Raw genomic sequence first — 21,762 nt, 5'->3', positions numbered from 1 at the left:
AAAGAGACAGGATAGGGAAGAGGCAATATTTGAAGAGGTAATGGTGAGAATTTTCCAGAACTGATGAAAGATAGCAATCCATAGATTCAAGAAGCCCAGTGAATCTTAAGAATCATTTTTTAAAAACTACACTTATAACACTGCATACTGAAAGTACAGAAAGACAAAAACGACTAACAGAAAATTCTTAAATCATAAAGGGGTGGAGGGGAAGGCATTATCTTCAAAAGAATGACAGATTTACCATCGACTTCTCTATAGCAACAAATCAACTTCTATATAGCAATAATGTGAGCAAGAAGACAATGGGATGAACTCACCACTGTGAGGAAAGAAAGGAACTGCCTATCTACTATTCTCCACTAAGAAAAAAAAACTTTTAAGAATGAGGGCAAAATATACTTATTTTCAGACAACAAAAACTAAGAGATTTCATCACCAGGAAGTCCCAAGGATCTTCAGACAAGAATTAAGTGATTCTAGATGGCAAGGTCTGAGTACCAAAAATAATGAAGAACAAAGAAAATGGTAAATATGTGTACAAATCTAAAAAGAACACTGACTCTAGGTTCTTTAAGGTGAATAATATCTGTAAGCCTCAAAAACAGAATAAAAGGCATGAAAAAAATAACATAAACCAGGAGTGGGTATATGGAGCTAAAAGTATTATACATATCTCTGATTTTCTGGGAAGAGGGTGAAAAAGGTAGATTAACATTAGATTTTGATAATTTAGGTAAACCCATTGTAATTTCTAGGGCGACTGCCAAATAATTAAAAATTGATCCTGTAATTTCAAAACCAGAAGGGAAAATGGAGTCATAAAAATAGTAAGTGCATAAGTCAAGAAAGGAGAGAAAAGGAAACATAAAATGGACCAAAAAAACAGCAAGCACAAACTAAGATGGAGATTTAAAAGCATTTAAAAGTGATAATTAAGTGTATGTGGGTTAAGCTTCAGTGGAAAGAAAGAGAACAAATATTTTCAGACAGAATTAAAACAAAATCCTACCACATGTTATCCACAGGAAACAAGACACGAGAATATGAAAGGGTTAAATAAAAATTTGGAAAAAGATGTAGTATGCAAATAACCATTAAAATAAAACTGGGGTAGCTATATTAATAAGACAAAATTGACTTTAAGGTAAAAAGCATGATTAAACATGAGAATCACTTCATATTAATAAAACATTCAATTTACCAGGAAGTCATTATAATTTTAAATGCTTATATACCTAAAAGCATAACCTAAAATATTTTTAATGCAATAACTGACAGAATGATAAGAAAAAAGCAGAAAAATCCATAATCATGCCAGATTTTCAACATTTTTGTCAGCAACTGACAGAATAAGCAGACTCCCCCCAAAATCAGTAAGAACACAGGAGAGTTGAGGAGCATGGTTAAAATCTTTACCAAACAGAATATATACAACACTATAACCAGGAGTTACAGAATTCACATTCTTTTTTAAACCATACAAAGGACCTTTATAGACATTTACCATACAGTGGACTTTAAAACAATCTCAACAAATTTCTAAGGAGAAAATTCATACAGAGCATAATCATTTACCCTGAGCTTTTAAAAATCATCTTAAGGGGCGCCTGGGAGGCACAGCGTTTAATCGTCTGCCTTCGGCTCAGGGCGTGATCCTGGCGTTCCGGGATCGAGCCCCACATCAGGCTCCTCCGCTATGAGCCTGCTTCTTCCTCTCCCACTCCCCCTGCTTGTGTTCCCTCTCTCGCTGGCTGTCTCTATCTCTGTCCAATAAATAAAATCTTAAAAAAAAAAAAAATCATCTTAAAATAACTTAAAATGTCCACATATCTGAAAATTGAAAACATATTTCTAAATAATTGCTGCATCAAAAAAATACTAAAAATAGAAAATGTTTTCTATAAAACAGTAATAAAATACAATTTATTTATTTACTTATTATTAAAATCGTGTGTTGTGGTTAAAGCCAAGCTAAAAAAAAAATTGGTTTATCTCTTCAAACATATTTATTAAAAAAATATTTAAACATGCTTCACAACTCCGTTTCATCAATGAGAGAAATGCAAATGGAAACCACAACAAGACCTGTACACAATACAAAATGTAAAAATACTGTGTTGGTGAGGATATAGAGCAACAGAGATTCCTGTACACTTCTAATAGGGTACAAATGTGGACATCTGTATGTGCATACATTCTAATCTATTTAGAAAAGACATTAACATTATCTCTAAGTTTGAAGATACACACACACTTTTTTCTTTTTTCTTTTTTTTTTTTTTAAGAGAGAGAGACAGCCAGCGAGAGAGGGAACACAAGCAGGGGGAGCGAGAGAGGAAGAAGCAGGCTCCCAGCAGAGCAGGAAGCCCGATGCGGGGTTCGATCCCAGGACCCCGGGATAATGACCTGAGCTGAAGGCAGACACTTAATGACTAAGACACCCAGGGGCCCCTTAATACAGGACCAAATATCTCAATTTGCCTGGGATAATTACCATTTTCACTTATTTCCCTGACATCCTGTCAAGTTTAGCATTCCGTCCACACAAAAATGTCCCAGTCGGAACATTAATTTATGGTTACCCTACCTATGCCCAAATTCTCCTCCTATTTATACAGTATAGAAATTCATGATGGTGTACCCAGATTGATTTGTACAAGAATACTCGTGGTATTATTTCTTAAACAGCCCCAGACTAGAAACAACCCAAATATCCAAAAATGATGGAAGAGAGAAATATGCTGTGGTATGTGTACACCATGAAATACCACACAGCGGTGAAAATGGGTGAATTACGGCCAACCGCACATACACAGAGCAGCATGGATAGGCCTTACAAGCACACCGCTGAGCAAAACAGGTAAGGCACAAAAGAACACATACACCATGATTCTACTCATATTAAGTTTAAAAATAGGCAAAAAATGAAACTATGTTGTTTCAGAATACATGTATAAATGGTAAGACAGAAAGGAAAAGAAAATGAATACCACAAAAGTGATACCATATTTCTTTCTTGGAAAGAAAAGCAGTGTTGTGATCTAGAAGGGGCACTTGGGGGGGTCTCTAGGAGTGGCAGCCAGACAAAGATGTGGGGCAAAATATTCTAGGAAGAGGGGACAGGGAGTGCAAAGGCCTGTAGGCAGGCATGGCCTTGGCTTGCAGAGAGCACGTGGATGTCATTGGAGCCTAGTGAGACAAGATGAAGTCAGAGAGGGAGACAGCCAAGATCCAGGCGATGCAGAGCCTCACAGGCCAGGGTGACCGGTTTAGATTTTACTCCAGGGTAGAGACAGGGAGAGAGGCAGGACTCTCCGGGAACTCCAATTAAAGGGGCGGGGGGGGGGGGGCACCNGGGGGGGGGGACACCTGTGCCACGAGGGGTGGGGTGTTGAGAGGAAACCTCACAGAAGGCACCTGAGTTGGACTTGAAAGAAATGAAAAAGAGTTAAAAGCAGAGAAAAAAAGGGGTAGGGAAGATGCTGGGACAGGATGTGCAGAGAACGCTCAGCAGTTACTTCTTACCAAAGCATAACATGCAAGGACAGGGCTGAATAACAGCTGGTAAGCCCTGTGAACCTGAGCCCACGCGGAAACAATCAGGCCACTTTCAGACCTTGCAGGCCCTAGTTTGGAGGCTTCACCTTAAAGCATATTAATTAATAAGCATATTATCTTGTACCCACATCCCGTATATTAATGTTTTTGTCTGTTAAAGTTTTTAATAACTTTTATGACTTTCAGTTTAAGGAGACAGCAGAATGTATATCATAGTTGAAGCTGTATGATGGATACATGGAAATTCATTACACTATTCTCTCTTCTTTAGTGCATATGTTAAAATTTTGATAATGAAGAGTTGAAATTAACTGAAAAAATTATTTTTTTGCTAGTGAGATTAAAAGTTTATTATATTTACAAATAATTTTTTATTTGAGTTGAGCCATTAACCCAGGTCTTGCAGACATTTAATTAAACATTTAATAATACTAGGTAAAAAACAAGGATTTTATTTGAAATAATTTTCAGAGGCACAGATTACTTTTTAAGTATCAAAAAAGTTACACTCATGGGATTTTGTGAAAATGCATCCCTTACAGTTTTTTATTTGCTTATTTGATTGTCTTCCTAATGAATTCCTTATTTTTAAAGGAGTAAACTTGGAACTGAAACGTAATGGGGATACAATGTACATATAAAGAGAAAACACAGGGAAAGAAAAAAACACACTGCTTTTTTTCCCCTCTCTCCTCTCTTATTTATATGCAGATTTAGAAAACTGGCTGGCTAGCTGCAGGCATATCTGGATGTGTTTCTTAAAATTAAAAGCATAAATTAAATAAAAATATCTAATGCATCAAATCATCCAAAGCTCAAGAGAAATCCATGTGGCAGCTTAAGAATCTTCCGCATGTGGTACAGAATTTCTCAGGACAGAAGGGAGTCTGGAATGGAACATCATCCAATTTAATAAGAATTTACTACCTCAGCAGCTCACAGGATAATGAACTAAAAGATACAGTAGTGCTTATTAAGATAGGGACATTCTCCTTAAAGGTAACCATAGGCAAAGTAGGCTCCATGGGTCAGTTTTGTCCCCTCAGTCTTTCCAAAGTTGCAGACTGACTGAAGGATATGAGTGACTCGTCCTCTTTCCCCTAGGAAACATCTCCTGTAAACAATGAATGTGGAAATGATAAAGAATGAGCAAATGCTTATCGGTTGTCTTAGACAGCTCTGACTGTTCTAATAAAATATCAGTGACTGGGGGGCTTAAACAACAGACATTTATTTCTCACAGTTCTGGAGGCTGGGAAGTCCAAGATCAAAGTGCCAACACATTCAGTTTTCATTCAAGAACCCCTTCATCATTTGCAGATGGCTACCACCTAGCTGTGTGCTCCCGTGGGCTCTTGGTGTGAGCACGAGAGAGAGAGAGAGAGAGAAAGAGAGAGAGAGAGAGAGAGAACTCTGGTGTCTCCTTCACTTCTTCTAAGGGCGCTGATCCCATCACACACATACCACCCCCATGACTGACTGCATCTAAACCTAACTATCTCCCAAACGCCCTACCTCCAAATACCATCACACTGGGGCTTAGGGCTTCAACATATATATTTTTTGGAGGGACATGTTCATTCAGTTCATAACACTGGTTAACACCACTTGCAGTCTGGTCTGAAACATGCCTGAGACAAGGATCTAAACCTTTGCTTTTAGCTTAGTTTTCCTTTAAGGAGCCATTCACTGCATTGCGAGGGCTGATCCCAAACCAGCAACTTTTTTTTTTTTTTAAGATTTTATGTATTTATTTGACAGAGAGAGAGTAAGAGAGAACAAGCAGGGAGGAGCAGTAGAGGGAGAGGGAGAAGCAGACTCCCCACTGAGCAGGGAGCCCCATGCAGGACTCGATCCCAGAACCCTAGGATCATGACCTGAGCCGAAGAAAGGCACTTAACCAACTGAGCCACCCGGGTGCCCCCCAAACAAGCAACTTTTTCATTAGAGACGGCGACCTCTGGATGATCACACTCTCCTGACACCTCATTCCTTAAAGAGGCCCTCACTGCCTACCACCCCCCCACACACAGAAACACACTCCAGCCAGAGGAATTAATAAATATACTTCCAGACAGTTATTTCACACTTTCTCCTCTCTCCTCAAAATTCTAATACCTCCTACTCCCTTGCTGCTCTCTGCTGATTACCCTGTTTCCTGCTTCGCTAAGATGAAAGAAGCCATCTCTGGACTCGCCACAAGCTCTCAACATAACTCTACTCGCCTGCATCGTGTCCCAGGTCCTCTGGCTTCTCTCCTGTGGCTGCAGAGAACGGTCCACGCTCCCGTCCAAGGCCACTGGGACACATGCACTATGGTCAAGGAAAGAGCTCATATCTCTCCCCTCTCTCACATCTTCAATTTCCTCAGCTGGATTATCAGTATACAAACACGCCAGAATCGTTCCCCTTTATAAAAAAATCTTTCACTTCACATTCCTCCTCCAATTGCCACCCTTTCACAATACACTTCTTGAGAGTCCCATACTTGAATTTCTTTCCTCCTGTTTTCTTTTGACCCTTCTTAGATGGAGGTTTCACTGCCACCATGCCATCCAATCTGCTCTTGTCAAAGCACCGGTGACCTCTCTAACACCAATAACCACATCCACGGGTCACTTCGCAGTCTTCAACTTACAGGACCCATCAGTAGTGTTCAATGCCAGTGATCCTAACACCTTCTCTTGGCCTCCTCCTACTCGTGTGCCCCTCCTTCACCGTCCCTTTATTGGCTCCTTTCCACTCTGCCATCTTGAACATGAGGACACCACAAGCTCAGTCCTCCGTCATCCTCTCTGCTTACCCTCCCACTCTTGCTGACCTCACAGTCACCTCTTCACTGACAATTGCCGCATTTATAGCTGCAGCCTTGTCCCTGAACTCCCTATTTATACACCCAGATGCCTATGGCACTCCTGCAACATGAACACCGAACAGATATCTCCAACTTGACATGCTTGATATTCAGACCCCAACCTTGTACTCAGACCTGTTCCTCCCTCACCTGCCTCAACTCAGTAAATTGCAACTCCTTCCTTCTAACTTCTCAGGCCAGAAACCTGAAGGTCATCCTTGAAACCTTGCTTGCTCTCACAACAAACAACCAGCCTCTCAGCAAATTCTGTTTACTCTATCTTTGAAGTAAATCCTATCTGAAATTTAAAGGAATATTAAAGCTAGTATGATGTAATGGTAACAACTGGTGAATCTGGGAGAAGTCTATACAGGATTTCTTTATACTATTCTTGAAACTTCTCTGTAAGTTTAAAATTATTTCAGACTAATGAAGCTAAAGTGAGAGAAAATTTTGAGAGACATAACAACCAAATACAATGAAGGAATTGTGATTGGATTCTATCCGGAAAGAAATACAGATATAAAAGACGTCTCAGGGAAGGCAACTGGGGAAATCCGAACAGGAACAATGTATTAATTTGGTATGATAATGGCATCCTGTTTATGTAAGGGTACAACCTGATTTTCTGGAGATTTATGCTGAAGCCAAAGTCTCATAACCTCTGTAATTTACTTTGAAACGGGTCAGCAAAAAAGTCATAGGTAAATAGGTTGAATGTTGAAGAATACATGGGTGCTCACTAAACTATTATTTTCCTTTTTTATGTTAGAAATTTTTCAAAATTAAAAGTTTTTTAAAAATCCTGAACCTGGGGGCACCTGGGTGGCACAGCGGTTAAGCGTCTGCCTTCGGCTCAGGGCGTGATCCTAGCGTTATGGGATCGAGCCCCACATCAGGCTCTCTGCTATGAGCCTGCTTCTTCCTCTCCCACTCCCCCTGCTTATGTTCCCTCTCTCGCTAGCTGTCTCTATCTCTGTCGAATAAATAAATAAAATCTTAAAAAAAAAAAAAAAATCCTGAACCTGAACTCTTCTCACTACTTCCACTACCACCAGCTTGGTTCAAGTCACCGAGAAGTTTCCCCTGGATTATTTCAGGAGCTTTCTGCTGGTTTCCAGTACCTGCTTTACCTCCCCACAATCCAGTCTAAATACATCAGCCAGCGTGAACCTGTTAGGATGTTAATCAGACCACGTGACTTCTCAGTCCCAAACGCTCCAGCAGTTCTGTTCTCAGAGTAAAACACCCAAGTCTTTCCAGGGGTCTACAGGGCTCTGTACGATCAGGCCATCCCCTTACCTCACCTTCTACTCCCCCGCCCCCACACTCCCCCTCAACCCCAGACGCCTGAGACCTCCCACAGGCCAGGTGCACCCCTCCTGAAGGTATTTGCAATTGCTCTTCCTCCGCTACATGAGGTTCCCTCACCTCCTTCAGGCCTTGGTTCAAATACCACATCCTCAGGAATGACTTCCCCAACAACCCATAAATGCTCATACCCACAGATACTCCTGATCTATCTTTCAGCCGCATTTTCCTCCATAGTACCTCGAGCCAACTGCTGTCCTATATATTTTACTTATTTACTTATTTACTTATTTTACTTATTTGTCTACTGTCTCCTCCCCAATGAAATGTCTCAAAGACTTAAAGGAGTGCCTGGCATACAGTAGTCACTCAAAATACAATTGGGCAATATATGAAAAAAAGACGTGGCAAGCAATCCCTAGAAGGTCATTAGCCCTAAGATATGTGTTAATTCACCCTAAAAACATTTATTGGGTACCTTCCACATGCAGTGACAATCCTAGACGCTGGATATTTAGAGAGAAGATGTGCTGTTTGCACTTAAGAACTTGACAGGCTAGCAGATAAAAAGAAATATGGGGCACCTGGGTGGCTCAGTCTGTTAAGCGTCTGACTCTTGATTTCAGCTCAGGTCATGACCTCAGGGTTGTGAGATCGAGCCCCACGTTGGGCTCCACACTGAGTATGGAGGCTGCTTAAGATTCTCTCTCTCCCTCTGCCCTTCCCCGTTTGTGCATGCTCTCTCTCTTCTCTCAAAAAAAAGAAATATAAGTAAGAGAGGTGAACTCTTATTGTTATTATTAAAGGGGTACACAAACGTGGACTTGTCAGTTCTACTTGGAGAAAAAGAGATGGGAGTATGAGCCTCGTCATGGAGTTGGTGAGGCCACACAAGTTATAATGATCTGTTTCCAGCTCGCTCTCCACCAGACACTAAGCATGGTGCCTAGCATAAATTCATCACTTAATAAATGCCTATAGTTTGCTGAATGAAGCTGACCAAAGTCTTGATAGACGAGTGGAGATCTGTCAAGTCAATAAGGCAGCAGGAAAAGTACTGGGGGGTGGGGGTAGGGGTTTGTAGGTGGTGACAACATGAGCAAAGGCCAAGGGGCAGGAACAAGCATGGCACCACCACCTAGCAGTACAGGCCATTTTTATAAATCCTCATGAAATTCTTAAAAAGAGCTAAAACTTGTTCAAAAGTGAATCCGTGCAGAGGAGTTCCTTCTCTGCTTCAGTGATAATTATAGTGCTATTACTAATGATCATTAGAATAACAGCTAACATTTATTAAAGCGTGAATGCCCTATATGTTCAGAACAACGCTATGGCCCCATTTTTCTATCTGAAGTACTATGTTGACTAGTTAAGTTTCAAGAAACAAAGTCTGAGCAAGGTGGTTAAGTGCTCGAGACAGGCGAGTAGGCCTGGCCCCCTTGACTGCAATGCCAGCTGGGCCTTGTGTGCCCTGACTTCTCTGCCTAAGATCTGAACCTCCTAGTTCCACGACAAGGGCCTTATCCTGCTGTGCTAGACAAATAAGACTGTGGTTTCTAATTACACCCTACTTTAAAAGTCAGCAAGCCAGAAAGCCATGTTCTTACTCCAAACACCAAGAAGCTTTTCCTTAAAGAAAGTCAAGAATTAGATATTAAAATGATGAGTTTTAGTGTCTTCAACAAAAGCCATCACATCACACCTACCAAGTAATTATTCAGATATTTGAGGATTTAATAGAAATAAAGCCTTGGATAATACACATGGTGGTAGTGTGGCACCCTAGGGTATTAAGCAAACTCGGAATGATATTAGTTGACTGGGCAAGGGAATTCAATTCATTTTGCCAGCCTCTAGCACACAGAAATTCAAATTGATCTAAAGTAATTACTTTTCCTGAGTTCTTACAATGTGGTAGGCATATCCTAGGTGATTTGTAAGAATTATTTTACTTAATTGTTATAACGACTCTGTCAGGTTTTTAAGATTATTAGTGCTGTTTTACTGTTATGGACACTGAGGTTTAGAGGGTGAAGGAAAGAAACACTGTTATTTATCCATCAAGGAAAGAGTTCCTGGGGCACCTAGGTGGTTCAGTCAGTTAAGCATCTGACTCTTGATTTTGGCTCAGGTCAGGACCTCAGGGTCATGAGATCGAGCCCCACCCCACATTGGGCTTCATGATCCGCAGGGAGTCTGCTGAAGATTCTCTTCTTCTCCCCTCCCTCTGCCCCTACCCTGCACACGCGTGCGCTCTCTTGCACATGCTCTCTCTCGCTCGCTCTCTCTCTCAAATAAATAAATCTTTTAAAAAAAGGAAAGAGGTCCTAATTTCCATCTAGCATCTGATACAGAACCCAACATGTAGTAAATGCTCAAAAAAAAATGTTTATTGAACCACCTAAATACTGGGAAGAAAGAGAAATAAGAACACTTAAGCCCATGAAGCAAGAAAAGCTTTTAGATTTTAATACACCAGAGGTATAGCCAGGATTCATGTGAATCCTTCATAATTTAAGATAAAACAATATTTTATTTTGAATCAATCAAATTGAAATGATACACCCAGGTTCAAGTCCTATTTCAGAATTAAATAAGAATGAAAATCTGTTCAGGTTGGATGCATTTCCACAACTAAAGTTCATGAGAGAGAAAATATTTGCTGAGAACTGCCATCTCAATGGCTAACAGAAGAAAAACAAGTGCGTCCACTGACAGCCAGCGAGAGAGGGAACACAAGCAGGGGGAGTGGGAGAGGAAGAAGCAGGCTCATAGCGGAGGAGCCTGATGTGGGGCTCGATCCCATAACGCCGGGATCACGCCTTGAGCCAAAGGCAGACGCTTAACCGCTGTGCCACCCAGGCGCCCCCTGTATTTGGCTACTTCTTGAGATCTGCACGGGCTTATCACCTAGAGCTAGAGGGGCAGCCTGGAACTTCTCAGATCTCACAGGTCACAGCACGGACCACAATCCTCACACACTGAGAATGTCTTACTGCGACCAGTATCCCAGCCCCCACATCACTGGGTTGGACCTGATGGAATCTGGAAAGCACTTACACAATTCCCCCCCCCCCCCCCCCCCCCCCCCCCGCTCCAGCCCTTACCTATCCCAGTCCCCAGCCTCCCACCCACAGAGAAGAAAGGGAGACAGAAAAGAAAGATCTCTGATGGCTCTGGATGAAAACTGGATTCACCAAATAACCTTCCTTGGAGCACCAACTAAGGTTCCCCATAAGTAAGGCATTTGCATGCACAGTGACTCTCCTCGCACCCAAACAGTAATAAACACAGCGGGGCTTAATGGTATACGCTTCAATGTAGGAAGTTCTGGCAGAATCCCAGTACAGGATGGTCACTTTGTTATTCCACGGGTATCACCAGCCAAATACTGTTCTTTTGAAAGATAAAAATTCTATAAATACAATTCAATATTTTTATACTTCAATATTAATTCTGTCCCCACATCCATCATAAAATGCATTTGCAAGATGCTGTTTACATCAGCCAATGCTTATTTATCCCAACTTTGCTTTGCTAACCCACAAGTACTCATTACAATACAATGACTCAGCCTGGTCCCCGGTCCAGGGAGAGCTAGATGGTCTGTAGCTCTTTTCTAAACTGCTGTGCCTCTCCCCCTCCTACACTCTGAGTGCCAGAGAACAGCAATTTTGTCTTTTTTTTACCTTTAAGTGCCCCAGCACCCAGCCGCTACCACAGAAAGGTCCTCTGTAACCATTTGGGAAATTGAGGTGAATTAAGTCCTGTGGGTGCATGATTTTTTTCTGGATTTTCTGGGATAATCTTGATTTCTAATATTCAATTGCTCCAAACCATTTAAATACGTTCATGCTTTTCTGACTGCATGTCCTGATTTGTTTTGTTTTTTTCTAACATTGTACCTTGATTGCAGAGTGCTGAGTCAATGGCATCCTACCAGTTACGGGTCCCACACCCTGATTTTTTTTTCTCTGCAAAATATGACACAGTTGATAGAGCTAACAGTGAGGTGATAATGTAACGTGGTTTTCTTTCTTTTTCTTTTGGATGTTTAATTTTTGCATGTTTGTATGGGAGTTGGAAAAGCGAAGGGGAGAGGTCATTATGCTGATTCTATGCACTACATTATCCTCTCTTGAAGACAAGATAAAGGTTGGAAGACAGACATCACAAGGAACACAGAAGGTGCCTGCTTAAAATCATCTCTATTATATATCAAATCAATAAGAGATATATTTCAGTGAGCAAGTTTTCTTTCAACAAAAAAATTAAAGTGTTCAAACTGAGTCATACATTGGTATAATGCGCTGATAGTAAGAGCCAATTCCTTTCGTCAATGACCCAAGCCCTTAGTAAACATGAGATTTTCGTGAATGAAACTATTTGGGCTTAATTGCTTTTAGTTAAGTTTCCAATCTCATAGAGGGCTCATTTATGAATTTAGATTCAGGACGGTCTATACATAACTCTCTAAGACCTGCTTCCCCAAAAGTCACTTGGAATCTGCCCAAATCTTTCAAAAGGGGAAGAGCTGTGCCTCCCATTGCTTTGTTCAAGTGCCTACCCCCACCGCCACAACTTACACACAAACACCTTCACCCCTGAATTAGTAGGTGCTGTATACAAATACCAGGAGTCATGTGCGATGTGCCAAGTTTTAAGACAATTATAGTCAAATTAGTAATGGTTGAGGAGTCTATGGAGCCTCCTGTCCACCCTCTGACAAGGGCTGTGGCCCCCACAAGCTAATCTCAGAAGGGTGAATAGCCAGGAGGAAGCAGAAGGCACCTACCCCTGTAATAGTGGGAGGTGGGAGGGAGAGAGGCAGGGAGGAGTAAAAGAAGAACAGAAAGCGAGGGCAAAGCAGACTGGACTCCCAAGAGGGAGCAACTGTGTGCTTCCTTCCCAAACAATCTAAAATATGGTTCTCCTGATGGCATATTAAGATATAAGACCCAGAAAACCTCACAGCTGAGACAATAAGGGAGAGGCTCTAGAAAAGAACCTTATCACTAAAGTATCACAGGTTATATCTCCCTATCTAAGGTACTGAACAACTTTACTAATATGCAGAATCAGTTGCCCCTGTGAGTCCCACAAGGTCAGAAACTGTTGCTTACTTGGGGCACCTGGGTGGCTCAGTTGGTTAAGCATCTGCCTTCTGCTCAGGTCGTGATCTTGGGGTCCCTGGGATCAAGCCCCACGTGGGGCTCCCTGCTCAGTGGGGAACCTGCTTCTCCCTCTCCCTCTGCTTCTCCCCTGCTTGTGTGCTTTCTTTCTCTGTGTCAAATAAATATATAAAATCTTGAAAGAAAGAAAGAAAGAAAGAAAGAAAGAAAGAAAGAAAGAAGAAAAGAAGAAACTGTTGCTTACTCAACTTTGCAAACCCAGCTGAAAGGGAAACGGGCACTAAGAGATGCACATTATACCTATACCCTCTCATTTCATTGACAGAATGACCTGATAAATAGGAGGTATTTCCCCTTTACAGAAGCAGCCCCTGGGACCTAGCCAAGTTAAATTGCTCGCTAAGGGTGAAACAGCTTGAGCCTGGACATGAACCAGTCACATTTGATTCCCAACCTCAACCCTGTTATAGATCAATTGCTTCTGTAGCCCCTTCACCTGCACATGGGAGGTAACCAATAAACATTACATGTAACGGCAAACTCTTATACCCAGAAGTCATGCCGACGTCCTCAGGCTGATGGCGCCGTCCTGGCCCTCGCAGAGGTGGTTTCACTCCAGCCAGCACCACTGTGCTCCAGGCTTTGTTCCTCTCTCCCCACTGGGAGAGGCAAGCTGTGTCTTCCTCAGAATCACCTGGGCAGATTTTACATCTCTGCGGTTCAAAGATATTCACTGTGTGTTCTGACATTTCTCATGCGGTGCTTCAAAAGCCCTGGCTCCTGGCGGCACAGCGGGCATCATTCCCTGCTGAAGTAGGACACCTTTTCTCATCCACTTCTGTCACATCGCTACACAGCAGCAAGCCAAAGGGTCTGCCGTTCTGAACTCAGACGGATTTTGCTTCTTTTTTGTGTGTGTAGGTAAAGCCCAAGCTGACAGTCCTGTGAATCCACATGTTGCTGCCTCCTTGGAGTTCCACAGAATAAAAGAGCTTCATTCTAAATTAAGAACCCGTTCTCCCTGCATCTTCTTGAAGCTCTCCTCCCAGAACAACACACACCGGGGAACATGCCTATAGCTCTGCCATTGCATGGCTATGACGGACGACTAGTCGCTGCTCCTGCTCCTGTTATACCAACTTGACCAACAATAGACGACACGGTGCTGTTGATGGTAGCTCGCATTTACAACCCCTTCTGCACGAGACACCTTTCTAAACACCTCATATGTTAACACATGTGGTCTTCCCAGCAACCCCACAGGGTGGGCACTACCAGTATGCCCATTTTACAGATAAAGAAACTGAAGCTTAGGGAGGCCAAACAGCTCTCCCAAATATCCCACAGACTTTTCGGAGAGGGAACACTCGAACTCAGACTGACTGGCTCCAGAGCTCACCCCCTACACCACTACCCTATGCTGTCAGTCCCGCTGTAAGGCTGGCTGTGAAACCACGAATATCTTGCACTGTTAGGTGAGCATAGCCCAAATTTAAATTGGCTTATATGTGATTTCACCTGTCGGAAGGACTGTGTGAATGCAGAAATGTGCTGAGTTGACCTGAGCAATGGAAGAAATACAAAACACACGCACACACATGCACACCCACCCTTCTCAAACATTCCCACGTTACCTCAGTTCACATGTTATGGGACACATCGACCTGGTGTCACAGCTTTCTCTCAAATTTCAGATCCCCTCCTTCTACCGCATCACAGAAACTTAGGAGCTGTAACTCTTCCAATGATCCTATGGGCTGAACTGCATCCTCCCAAAGTTCTTAAGTTGAAGCTCTAACCTCTGACATGACTCTATGTGAAAACATGGCTTTTATGGAGGCAATTCAGGTTAAATGAGGTTATAAGAGTGGGGTCCTACTCCAATATGACAGGTGTCCTTATAAGAAGAGGAAGGGACCCCAAGGATAAACAAGCACTGAGGAAAGACTCTGAGAGAACACAGGAAGAAGGCCACCATATGCAAGCCAAGGAATGAAGCCTTAGGAGAAATCAACCCTGAGACACTTTGATCTTGGACTGCCAGCCTCTAGCACTGTAAGAGAGAGATTTCTGTTTTGTAAGGTGCCCAGTATGTGGTATTTTGTTATGGCAGCTCACCCAATACACCAACACCAACTTCCAAGCAAACTTCAGGTCTTTTTCAAGGTAAAATACCATATTTATTATAGTCTTTATGTATTTCTTCACTACTTAACATGTATATAACTGTGCTGCTTTTATTAGGTTCCCATCTTTTTTTGATGCTTCTGACAAAGCTTTTGAGTGTTGTGCCTTGACTCATTTTTCCCATAAGCTCTGTGTTGTATTGTGTTGTTGTACAATTTTGCACAGTGTGGCAATTTGTAGGAATGTGTACGCTGTGTTACAGCACAACTGACTGTGCTGCCACGAAGGGAATCATGACTAATAGATCTGAAAGGCAGAGTATAAAACATAATGTTCCTACAGCCATCTTTAGGCCCTCTGATGGTGCAGGTTCTATAAAGAAAAACCCAAGAAGGGCAGGCACCAAGCTTAGATACACAGCATGTATGCATATTTGTGTGGGCACGTGGATTGAATATAATCCTAATAAGTAGCAAAAGCTGAAGTACTTATTTCTGGTGGCAGGCTTCTTGGAGTGCTTTTTCCCCAAACTTTAGGAACATTATGTGTACCTTTATACATCCTCTATAATCAAAGTTGATTGTAATAATTTTCATGATTTTGTTCTAAAACCAGAAATGACTTTTAAAACAGATTAAACAACAAGGAAATGGCATACAGGTTCAAAAATGGTGGACAAGAATTAAATAAGAACATGAGGCTTAATAAATTAAATTATTCCTCTATATACTCTGTTCTTTTCATCTCCGTCCAACTCCATGTCGAATAAAATTCTTGGAAAAATTATCTACAGAGCCTTGAGAAATTTAGGATTTGACAGCGCCTAATATGCAGCCCGCTTGACCAAAGTTTGGCCTCTCTGATATTTTTAGCAAAAATCTGGTTTCTTTAATTAGTCAGTACCCATGAATGAGAGGCCTAGCCATATGCCATCAAGGACTGTGAGCGGCTTGATCTAAATGGAAAACCTGAGTTCACATGCCACAGATGGCAGGTCAGGAGTAGAAAGAGGGAAAGGGTTTCAAAAGCTTACCCAAGGCAAAAGAGCAGACTGTCTACAACACAGTTCATCAATCTTCAGAATTTTTGTAGGGGAAGTAATACTACCTTGAGAATACTAACAACTTCAAAGAGGACCTGACTGAGTTAAATGCAATTGCACAGCATCAAGGCACCATGTGCCAGTAATACTAGAGATGGGCATACTAATCACAGAACTGCCTAATGCTTCTATTATATGGCAACACTCTGTTCAATGGATGACTGTGCTGTGTGCTGTAAGACCACATTCTCCTTCCTGAAACTCTGAAAGAACTGCTAACAGTATTGTAATCCCAAAGCAGGGTTTAACAAACTATAGCCCGCTTGCCAAATCCAGCCTGCCATCTGTTTTTGTACAACCCATAAGTTAAGAATAGCTTTTAAATTTTTAAATGGTTGAAAAAAAAATTTAAAGAATACTTCATGACACATGAAAATGATAAATTCAAATTTCAATATCTATTAATAAAGTTTTATTGGAACACAGCCACATATATTTGCTTTGTCTATGGCTGTTTTTGTGCTACAACAGTAGGGTTATAGCTGCGACAAGGTTCCTGTGGTCTAAAATACTTACTTTCTGGCCATTGACAGGCAAAGTCTGCTGACCCCTGCTCCAAAATTAAAACTGACCAGAATACAACTGACAGATTTAAAACCATTTAAAACAGTCATGAGTAGTCTTGAACACCAAGACATTCACTGACTCAATCAAATCTGAACAGTAACTTGGCCTGTAACTATGTACTTTGGATGACAGGAGCTGTTCATTGGTCTAGGGACTATTTTGAATTAATGAGAAACAACTACCATCATCACAATAGCAGCAAAACAACTCAACTCCGTGCTTTTCAAGAATTAAGAGGTTGGGACACCTGGGTGACTCGATTTTGGCTCAAGTAATGATCACAAGGTCCTGGGATCCAGCCCCATGTGGGGCTCTGTGCTCAGCAGGGACTCTGCTGGAGATGCTCTATCTCTCCCTTTGCCTCTCCCATCACTTATGATCTCTCTCTCTCTCTCTAAAAAGATTTACTTTTAACTAACTTAAAAAAAAAAAAAAACTAAGAGACTGTATTCCAATTTTATGATTAATTTTTTTCCAGACTCATGATCAGCATGAACTCGTATCATAGTACTGAAAACATGAAGGTGCCATTTTTCTAGAAGATAATACTTTCTTATTCTGTCCTTCAAAATTGGCATCTGTCTTCAGGGGAACTTTGGTAGTAAATAATGTTCATGTCGTGATCTGATGGAGAAAAAAAAATCAAAACTGACTTTTCTCTTTGGCAAAATTTTGTCCTTCATTATAGTGTGGAACAAATGGAAGATTCTAAAGCAGTTTACAAATATTCAGTCAGTTCTCTCTTGCAAACAGGTGACTGGGTTGTGACAACTTGTTGAATACATTCACCACGCATTTCCTCAGATCCAAGATCTGAAATCAAGGGATATGAGACAGCTTGCTCCCTGTGCATCCCTGCTCTTCTTCTCCTCAATTATTAGGCTCCACTTTCTTACTGAGGTCACAAGGCAGCATTGCTGACATGACCAAGTGAAAAGCTACCAAATAAAAAAGCAGTGACTGAGTGGCAGCATGAGGACAATGGGTTAAACCACTCATGTCTCACTCAGCAATGGAATCACAAATTAGGATCATGGGGCTTCTTTGCAGAAATAAAGTCACAATTTCAAAAGGTGTCCAGATTTTGGTCAGTCTGCTGCCCCTGAACAGAAACATCCAAAACCAGCAGCATTCAAGGGTAGTTTTAATCAGTCTCAACTCTAAAATGAAATTCCTAAAGAAATGACAGTCTTGAGTCCTCATCTTACAACAAGGTTCCATATGAGCAAATGCCTATCCACATAAATGAGTACTAATCTGTAAAGTGTAATATTCCTTGCCCTATATCTTCAGGTTATCATGTGGGAGATTTATCTGTCCAGTCAGGTGAAGACTGCTTAAACGAAAGTCATATATAATATTCCCTCCCAGGCATGTGCTATTAAATGCACTGCGCAATATTTAAAAATGATGAAAGCATATAGGGTACAAATGACAGGGAAGCCATTTATTCTGAAACTTATCTCTGTCCCTTTCCTGTTTCATCCTGCAGATATTTTTTTTTTATTGCAGATATGATTTACTTTCCTAGTATCCTGATGCAACTGTTGGGGGAGGAGGAGGCAAAACTTCAGCGGCTTCAAAGCATGATCCCCCAGTTAAATGGCTCCCATTTAGAAACAGTTCCTCTGAAAATGTATCACAGGGTATCTCATTTTTATAAATTCTTTACTCCCTCTTGCAAATCTCTCTTTCAGTTGCCAATAAAGATTTAAATGCTTCTGGAAGAAATATTCATCAAAACTAACACAGCTGTGAATGACTGACGTCAAGCACGAAGGGGGGAAAAAGCATGTCAATGTTTCAACACATTACTTGTTGAACAACTTCTACTCAGTTCATCCACATGAAGTGGGTGTGCCAAAAGTTGGACATGCCAGCAGATGGTTACAAGCACTGCTTGGCATGCATCTTGCTGTCATCCCACACTGCTGAAAGATGAAACACAGTTCCCCTGAAGAGACACTATTTTCTAAAACAGAGATTGAGAGAGAACAGAAAAGCTATAGAAACTGCACAGTTGGGCCCTAGACCTTCAAGTCCCAGATCTGTGTTGTCTTACTTGCTAATTTGATTTTCAGGATTTTTAAACAGTAGTCCCCTCTTTTCAGAGATTAATGCTTCTTAACCATGAATGTGTGTCATAAGTACTAAGGGCATTTCTTTCAAGATGTCCATGTTCCACCTCACCTGGGTCACCACGCTGACTCAGACATCCCGGGGTGGGACCTGGGTATGTGTATTTTCAAAAGCTCACCAGGTGATTACACAGTGCACCCCTAGTTGAGAACAACAATTCCAGATCATTTTTTATATCGATGAGCAAATAACTACGACACACAAATGTGCCTATGATGACTAATATAATTCTGCCTTATTCCTCATGGCATTATCTACATGTTCCCCTTCGTCATTGCATTCCTTACTCTGAATTTCTTTCTTTGAAATAGTCTTGGAGCTTCCACAGTTTGATAATTTTCCTAGACAAATTTTAGGCTAAGTCAGTGTATAATAGGCACTCTTCATTTGGGGAGGCAGAGTGCCAACTTAGATCAGCAAATCCTTCCAAAATAATGCCACTGTAACTTACAGTCATTTAACCAATATTTATTCAGCAGTATATATGTGGTGGGAAAGGCTAAGAATGCAAGAAAAACAAGATGTGGTTCCTGTGCCCTCAAAGAGCAAGTATTATGTAATTAGGGTAAAAATATATGGACAAGTTAAGAAAAGCTAAATAACCACATAAGAAAGCACATGATTCAGTATTAAATTACCAGTATTTACAATGAGGACTCTAAAAATTTGAAAGAAGTGGTGTTCATGCCAGACACTCAACAGTCATGCCACATTTCTGAGACGGCCTGGGGTTTGAAGAATGGGTAGGGGATAGATGGGCAAGGCAGAGGATATAGATGTCCATGCCAGGAACATGGCATAAACCTGGGCAAGAATGAACAAAGTATGCACGGTGAAAAGACAACCTTCTGGAAAGAAGGGGGTCTTTGGGGTGACTGATACCAAACACATAAAGGCCAGAGTCTAGCTAACAGGCTAAGGAGCCTAATCATTTCTCCTATAGTTGCAGAAAAATCATCAAGGTTTAAAAGCAACAGAACATGAAGATAGTAGCATTTTGGGAATTTTTTTGTAGCAAAATACCTATGAATGTGAGATAAATAATAAGGAGAGCTATGAGAGCAATTAAGATCTGGGCCATGGCAGTGGCTTTACAGAGATCAAATGGAAGTTGGTGAATAATCGTTTTGAGCTTCTAGCCTGTAACAGAATAGAGGCATGCAAACAATAGAAGGGAAGTCAGAAAGGGAAGCAAGTCAGAGTTGCCAGGTGGGAGAAAGCAGAATGATGCTTCAGAAGAAACCTCTTCATTGGACACCTGACTTTGGAAGAACCTGGCAAGAGGAAATAACTTCTGCACAGAGGATGGAAGGTAGAGTAGGGAAAATAAGAGGCTGAAGACTGAATCTGGAGAAGAAGCCCAGTCAAGAAAATGGAAAAATGCAGAATAACTGATTCAAACAGAAACCCTTGGAAAGGCAAGATAATCTAGTAACAATCCAGAGGTTAAGGAAGAAGAGAGTTTTAAAACAAAGTTTATCAGCACAGTCCTCTGCAATAGAGAAGTCCAAGGCCACCAGTATTCTCAGGGCTAGTCCCAGCAGTCCCGCCACGTGCCCTAGCCCACACGTGGGCTTTCTCCTCTTTAGTTATTGACTATCCATACCAATTGTTTAGCACACACACCTGTTTGTTGTATAACAGACTCAGGTATTTGTCATATTTCCTTGACACTATTATAATAAACTTCTTAAGGAAAAAGATCAAAATCAATATTTTAGGTACCACCTCTTCCCCCAGGTGTGCCTTCACATTGCCAAGACTTTAGCCATCACCTGGGAACTTGTGAAAAATGCAACCTCAGTTGCCATCCCAGACTCACTGAATGAATGAGAATCTCCATTTTTAACACCATCCAGTGACAGATTCCTATACATACTGGTACAGAAACTGGTGCAGACTTAGTATAGTACAGAAAGGACTAGCACTCAGTTACCAAAGAAGTAAGCTGGAGGAAGGGAAGATGGCACATGAGTTTCAGCATGTGGTTCCTGTGCCAAGACCCAGATTCACTCCTGCTCAGATCTGCAGCCCAATGGCACCCAGGCCCGTTGCATATATGGTGGGGCAAGGCCAGGAAGCAATTCCACCTTTTGATCTGGAGCCCAGATGCATAAATCCTTCTTCCATAAACTGCCACTAAGTTCAATTATAGGAAGGGCTTTGCAGATTGTATCTACCGGGTTGTTTTTCCTGGTTTTATAAATATTCTGACCTCCTGAAGATCCTGTTTATGCTCTCCATATTTACCCAGCCCTAGGAATTTATGGTATTATTCTGCCTCTAACTCATTTCTCCCAGAACACTAGGTTTCCCTCTAAGTTTTAGACTGCAATTGCAAAAATACTTTTCCAGCATAATTGAAAGCAAAACCTGAAAATTCACCTTCAACCCCAAACAGAAAGAACCTGCAACAAAGGGAGCAACACTGACAGCACTATTGTTCCAATGACCAGGTGTCAGGAAAAAGCTCCCAAAGGACAGAGCTGTTAGACAAAGGCACAGTCATATCCCAAAGGATGAAGACCAAATGGACCAATGAGCTCAAGTCACTGTTATCTTCCCTTTGTTGGAAATGTGCTCAATGCTTCAGTATTTCTTTCTCCAACTTCCCTATAGGTAAGTGTATTGAGTGTTGCTATTTCAAAATAGCACTGTGCTAGTTCTCTGTGGGTCTTTTATTATTCTTAACCACTTTATTGATAGATAATTTACACACCATAAAGTTCGCATTTCAGAAATGGAAGAGACCTTCGCTCCATCCCCCATCTTAAAGCCATGCTTCATTAAATTCACCCAAGGAATATAATACAGTTATTTCCTAAACCTCCAGGAATATGGGACATCATCACAACTCTCTGGTAATACATCTAACATCTCAGCTTTTACCAGTGGAAAGAACATCTTGACAAAGTCCCGTCTGTTAAAATTCAAACTGTAACAATAATGACTTCTAGTGCTATATTTCA

The 21,762-nt window shown here is 41.4% G+C and overlaps 1 protein-coding gene across 2 annotated transcripts in view; it reads right to left on the bottom strand.

Annotated features, from left to right (window-relative positions):
- Window positions 1–21,762, bottom strand: part of CERS6 (ceramide synthase 6) — a 311,818-nt gene that overhangs the window by 182,787 nt on the left and 107,269 nt on the right. The window lies entirely within an intron of this gene.

This window comes from Ailuropoda melanoleuca, chromosome 2 (assembly GCF_002007445.2).
Source record: "Ailuropoda melanoleuca isolate Jingjing chromosome 2, ASM200744v2, whole genome shotgun sequence".
NCBI lineage: Eukaryota > Metazoa > Chordata > Mammalia > Carnivora > Ursidae > Ailuropoda > Ailuropoda melanoleuca.
The sequence above is the reverse complement of the archived record's forward strand: the minus strand, read 5'-3'. Positions and strand labels throughout refer to the sequence as shown.